The sequence below is a fragment of the Mycteria americana genome, chromosome 10 (genome assembly GCF_035582795.1).
Source record: "Mycteria americana isolate JAX WOST 10 ecotype Jacksonville Zoo and Gardens chromosome 10, USCA_MyAme_1.0, whole genome shotgun sequence".
NCBI classification, from domain to species: Eukaryota; Metazoa; Chordata; class Aves; order Ciconiiformes; family Ciconiidae; genus Mycteria; species Mycteria americana.
The window spans coordinates 17,710,772-17,716,771 of NC_134374.1; positions in this window are offsets into that span (position 1 = coordinate 17,710,772).

The following is a 6,000-nucleotide window of genomic DNA, read 5'->3' on the forward strand; positions in this document are numbered from 1 at the left end:
GAATAAAACACTTACACCGTGTGAAGCATGTTGGATGTGAGTTATTTTATATGACTATTAACAGTTGGGATTAATATTTGTCACTAAACCAAAATATTGGCAAGTACACAAGTAATAGGAAAGCATCACTGTTTCTCAGTCCTGCTGGTTGTTTATGCTCCCCTCTTTAGTATTTGCTGAGATACAAAAGCCTTGACTTTCACACAAAGTAATAGTTAATTATTATTAGAGCTGCATGACATGCCCATAACTATGGTTGGGCAGAAGGGTTTCATTTTTTTATGATCCTAAACCAGATTTGGGCTCTTCCAGAGAGCTTCTTCCAATCTGGTGATACTTGGATTTAACTGGACCCTGAGAAACCCAGGGCAGATGTTGGACTTCTTTCCTTGCTCTGAAGGATTTTGGGGTGGACATCTGGAATGGCTTAAGACACTGGATAAAATTCTGGTCCCCCTGAGGGAGTAGCAAATAGTCCCTAGACTTTGAGGCCAGAAATTCCTACTTTCTTCACTAAGTTCTCTGAAAATTGACACGTTTGTCCTTCCCTCCCAAGATTCAAAAGGAAAGAGAATCTGTTAGAGAAGCAGCAGGTTGACCTCGATGCCACTCAAGCCCACTGAGTTTTCGTTCAGCTGCTATATTTGAGGCCTGCCTACTTCTGATTTTAACTGTTCTTCAAATATCTTCAGAACTAACAATGCAGAGTATTGGCATTTATAAATTTGTGGGGTTTGCTAAAGCAGTTTGCTTATAGTTTTATTGACCTTGGAAGCAATAAACAATAGTGTTTTCAAAGGGAGGACTGAATTTCTCTGTATGTTTGTCGTGCTAGTTCTTGGTTCAGGATTTTTTCCACTATTGTCTGTTAAAATTTGTTTTATGGCCTGCGTGACACAGTGACTGATGCTGAAATCCTCCGATGTCTTTTGGAAATGCAACAGAAGCAATTTCCAGCCCATGTCACAGGAAATTTGCATGTTCCTATGAATAAAAATTAAGTTGAAAGCAGGGTGTGTGAGAAGACCTGGTTGTGACAGAATCATTCCCAGCTCCTTTCTTGATTGGAGAGCAATCACAAAACGAGGATTTTTGCCAAGCTTGTTTAGATCCTCGTAAGTGAATTTTGGCAGGAGTTAGGATGTGGCTACTGCCAGCTGCCTTGCTGAGTTACGTGTATGTTCTGTACCTCTGTAAAACTAACGACTGGACTATGATGAGAAAATAAATCTCCATAGGAAAGAACAGTTAGCAAAACCCTAAAGTCCATTGTCTGCGAAGAGTCCCATTTCTTAGATGGGCTTGCTTTATTTTAATGATGTTAGGGAAAAGCTCCATTTTGAGACAGAAGGCATAGTGTAGACCTGGTCTATGAAATTAGATAGCACTCTTTTGCCTATCTACTGGGAAAAGGAGCAGCTGAGCATAATGCTTGCACACAGGCAGCTCTGTATCTTTTTTTCAAGGAAAGCTTTGAAAAAGATAAGATTCTCATTTTGTACTTTGACAAAGAGTTGCACTGACTGCAAGAGTTTCCATGTTATACTTGCAGGAAGTACAGTAGTTTTCCATGGCGTTGCTGCAGCACTGCCCTGCCTTATTTTATTGCCCTCCCTGTTTGCCACATCACCAACTCCCAGTAGCTGGGGGTGCCGGTCCTGGATCCCAGAGTCAAAGGGTCCACGGGACAGCTTTCTGAGTCTCTGCAAGCAAGCTGCAGCTCCACAAGATGGGAAGTAGGAGTCCAGCTTGATAACAGATATCCTTTGCTGCTTTTGTTTTGAAAATAGTAAGCGAGTAAGAAAAATATTATGGTTGTATCTGGTATGCAGCAAGGCTTTAAATTTGAGTTTACTTGCCTTCTAAGCTCTCCACATATCCCTTATTTGACCAGAGATTTGCAAACATGGCTATGGGGGGCTTGCAGGGGTAACTGGCTGGCAGCCTGGGGACTGTATTTAATCAGCAAGGAATGCACCAGCTGTAGCTGCATTCCCCATAGGAGCCGAAACCCACATGGCTACAGGTGCCATCTTGCTCTCTCTCCAAGCCCAGGGACTGCCCTTCTTCATGCAGGAGGGCTGCACATTGCAATTTGTGCTGCATATGGAAAAGTATGTTTGGGTATCACTATCAGAACAAAAGTCTTTCTATATTCTGTGTATTGCTCTGCCAGCGATGCAGGCAGTATCCTTGGATTTAAAGTACTGCTGCCCTCTTAGTCTTATTACAGATGAATCCCTGGTTGTCATAACCTTGGTCGATTCACATTTTTTTATGCCTTTGTTCAATTAACCATTTCAGGACAGCTGGGCCTGACTCTGACTAGCATCAGCTGCTGATCTTACTGAGTTCATCTGGAGTTTCAAGTGATTGATACCTCTGAGAATTAAGCTCAAAGTGCACCAGGCTAGACTGCCTAGAGCTAAAATACCCACAGTCAAAGCCCATTAACTGAAATGTCTGTGTTTCACTGAAATTCTCTTTGGAAGGCTGAGGCTAATTTTTCCTTTGTTGCCATCATCCTGAAGTGTTGTGCCTTGATACACTGAGATGTTATGAATTGTTTTTTTAAGTAGTCTGATGGCTAAATACCCTTTTTGGTACTAATTTCTAAACCAAAAAAGCTAGCTGCTATTTTTATGGTCATTTTAGTTTTATCAGGTGACTGTGGTTGCCTGGGATGTGATTCAGGTAAGCTCCTGTTATGTGTATCAAAGGGTAATTTATGGTTTCAGTTTATTAATTTATGCATTTTGTGTAATTGTGCCTCTTCCTAAAGAACAACAGGAACCTCGTTAGAACTATGCTTCTCTCTGTGCTTGTTTTCCTTCTGATCTACACTTTTTTTTCAAGACTACTTTTCAAAGTGGTTTTTCCCTATTTTGCTTCCATGCATCCGTTCTCCTGCAGTTTTCGCTTGTGTCCCGTCTGTGCTCCTTAACATGTGCGAGCACCGAGGGGAGCTGAGCAGCTGGAGAGGGGCAAAGTGTCTGTGAGCTCTTAGTAGGAAACTCCAAAGCATGAGATACTAACCCTCAAAGGGCACAGCCCAGTGTCAGTGACTCTCTTCCCAGGAGGACCACGTTAGTAGGGATGCCGAACAACTTAGGACCCCTCTGCCTTAGTGCAAGTATACTGCTTGCCTTATATTTTTTGTTTAGTGTGCTCCAAAGCTGGGAATACAAGTGCTGTGGAAACCTTGAGTCACCAGTGGCTCATCACAGATTTCCACTGTGCTGGACCATCACTAGGCTTTTGTGGTCTTCCCCCTTGAACTTGCAATCCAGTTTCCTTTCTTGTACGTATGAAAAGTCTGTGCCCAGCACTGATCACCCGCCACGTCCTTTTCCCTCCTCTCTTCTCTGCTGCTTTCTCCTCTCTTTTCTGCCTTGCTGCTGGATGAGGGAGCAATGAGGGAGCAGGAGGTGTGTGTGTCGGGAGGAATTGGGAGATTGCAGATGGGAGATGGAAGCGGGCGGCAGGAGAGGGTAGGGCTGCTCGGGGGTAAGGGACAAGCTGCCCGTCCTTGGCTTGGGGATGCTGTAGAGTATGCATTGTGCAAGGCTGGAGAAGTGTTGTGGTGATGAATGAACATGTTGTGACATGGGAAATGGCTGGCACAAACTCCCAGTTCAGTTGGATTTTCCTTCCAAACACAATGGATTTAGCTAAATAGGGAATAATGGAAGTTTGAAAATGTTTCTGACTCTGTTCTGAAATTGTTTGGAAGAAAATTGGCATTATTATAGCTTTTTTTTTTTTTTAAAAAAAAGGCTGGGCATAATCATAATTGGAAATTCTTGTCTCTTATAAATGTTGCATGTAAAATCTTTTATTGCAGTTACTATTTTTTTAAATTAAACTGAGTGACTTCAGGGTGGAGTTTCTGGGTTTTCTTGTTGTTTGTTTGTTTTTCCTTGCTGTCTGAGGTAAATTGTTACTTTCACTCGGCTATGGAGAACAGCTGTTTGGTTGCCTTGTCTTTCTTTTTTTGTAGATAGTACCAAATTATTATTGGGGATTGGGGAGCTTTTTGACCAAGAGTGGAGGACAGCTGCATTTTCTACCCTTTGAATATGAGATACAGAGGCTACAATTAAATACCAAAACATAGGATTAAAATTTTCCTTGTTTTAACCTAGATTTGCACTTCACTAGAAAAAGCTAATGCAATATTCTCTCTCTGCACAATTGTAAGTGTGGTTGCTCTAGGGAAAATGGTGGGGAGGGTTGGATTGTGAAGCTCTGCCAGAAGCATCTCCTGCCCTCGGGGGAAGCCTGCTGGAAGATGGAGAAGAGCTGAGCAGGAGAACGCAGAGAACCGTTCAGTGCTCGTTACTGATGTGCAACGCTCAGCCTCATAGCTCAGCACTGAACAACAGGAACTGCCACGCTGTTTCCAGGAACAGCCAGCGGCATATGCTTAGCGATGAAGAAAAAGGTCACATACTGAATCATCTTGACTTGGTGTCTCCTCCCAGCTTTGAGAAATCAGCTGGGTAAGGGTTTGAAAACCCAAAAGTTTCACCTAAGCTACTGTGTTTATTTGCTGTTGATCACGCTGTCCCCCATGAATTTGTTTAATGCCTTTTAAAATCCATTTTCAGTCTCTCCAACCTTCTGAGGCGCTGACTGCCACAATGCAATTATGGAGGGTATGAAAGAGTACTTCCTTTTGGGTGTGTTTGTTTTAAACCTGCTGCTTAATGACTTTGTTGGATGCCCCCTCAGCTTTTGTACTGTAAGAGAAAGTGAACAATTATTTTGTATTTACCTTCTCCATTCAGCATTTTATAAACTGCTATCATTTCCCTCTGCAGTCATCTTTTTTTTTTTTCCAACCTGAAGAGCTTCTGTCTATTTAATTTCTTCTTGTAGTGAAGCTGTTCTGTATCTCAAAAAAGATAAATGTGGGCTTTTTATTACTCCTCTCCTTCTTTTACGTCTCAGACAAAAGTGTCAAGGAAACCTTATACAGGAATGCCATAGTTGAAAGATTCTTTGGTACCTCTTTGTGCCAAAATAATTAGCTTTCAGCTCTTAGAAATTGCCAAAAGCTTCTGAAAGGATGTGAAAACTTTCTTCTTGTAACCCTCTCCAGTTCAAGGTTGCATTCATATCCAAAACTAGGTAAGAGCATGCAGCAAGTAAACAGGAGAAGTGTCTGGATTTGAAGTTCTCCTTTGCTGTCAACAAACCTTCAAACTTAATACGCAAAAATCGAGTGAGTGCAAGGAAGTGACAAAATCGGGACCTGAGAGATCAGGAAGTTCAGTAATTCAGTCTGTGCTGAGCAAGGTCAGCAGCACTAAACAGGAACAAAGATAGCAACTTCAGAGAGAGCAGAGTTTTTTTTTTTTTCTACTTAGTCCAGAATAAGCGCAGTATCTTCTATCGTGTGTAAATCTTAAGAGACAGAGGAGTAAAAGAGAGCACATTTTTATTTTAAATTCCTATGTTCCTATCTGGCATAAATACCCCATTTGAAAGAGGCAAATGCAAATGTCTTCACATCCAGGTGCGAGCATCTGCAGGGAACACCTTGCTGCCCTTTCAGTCTGGCAAAGTCGCACAGCTCTTCCACCTTGTGCCCTTTTTTTCCTACCCTGTCATGCTCGAGCTGGCTCTTCAAGACTCTGCACACCTATTTCTTGCTTGCTGCTGTGTCTCAGTTCTTTGAGTTTCCCATCTGGTCTCTGCTGCTGGCAATGCTGCTGCACTGCGCTGTCTGCTCCTGCCATCTCCTTTTTTTCATGCCACTACACAGAGAGCTGGTCTCTCAAGATGAGGTTGTGTCCCTGCCTAAGCTCTTCCTGGAAACTTGTTTCTTCCAAACACCTACCAGGCACCTTAGGAGATGAGCCTTTGCTTCCTCTTCCTCATTATTTATCTTAAAAAAATATTATTGAAGAATGAAAGGATCTTTGTTTTATTCTCCTGTGCACTGGCTTTTTGCTGAGTTTCCTTCTAACCTCAACACTGCTGCTTAGGCCTTTC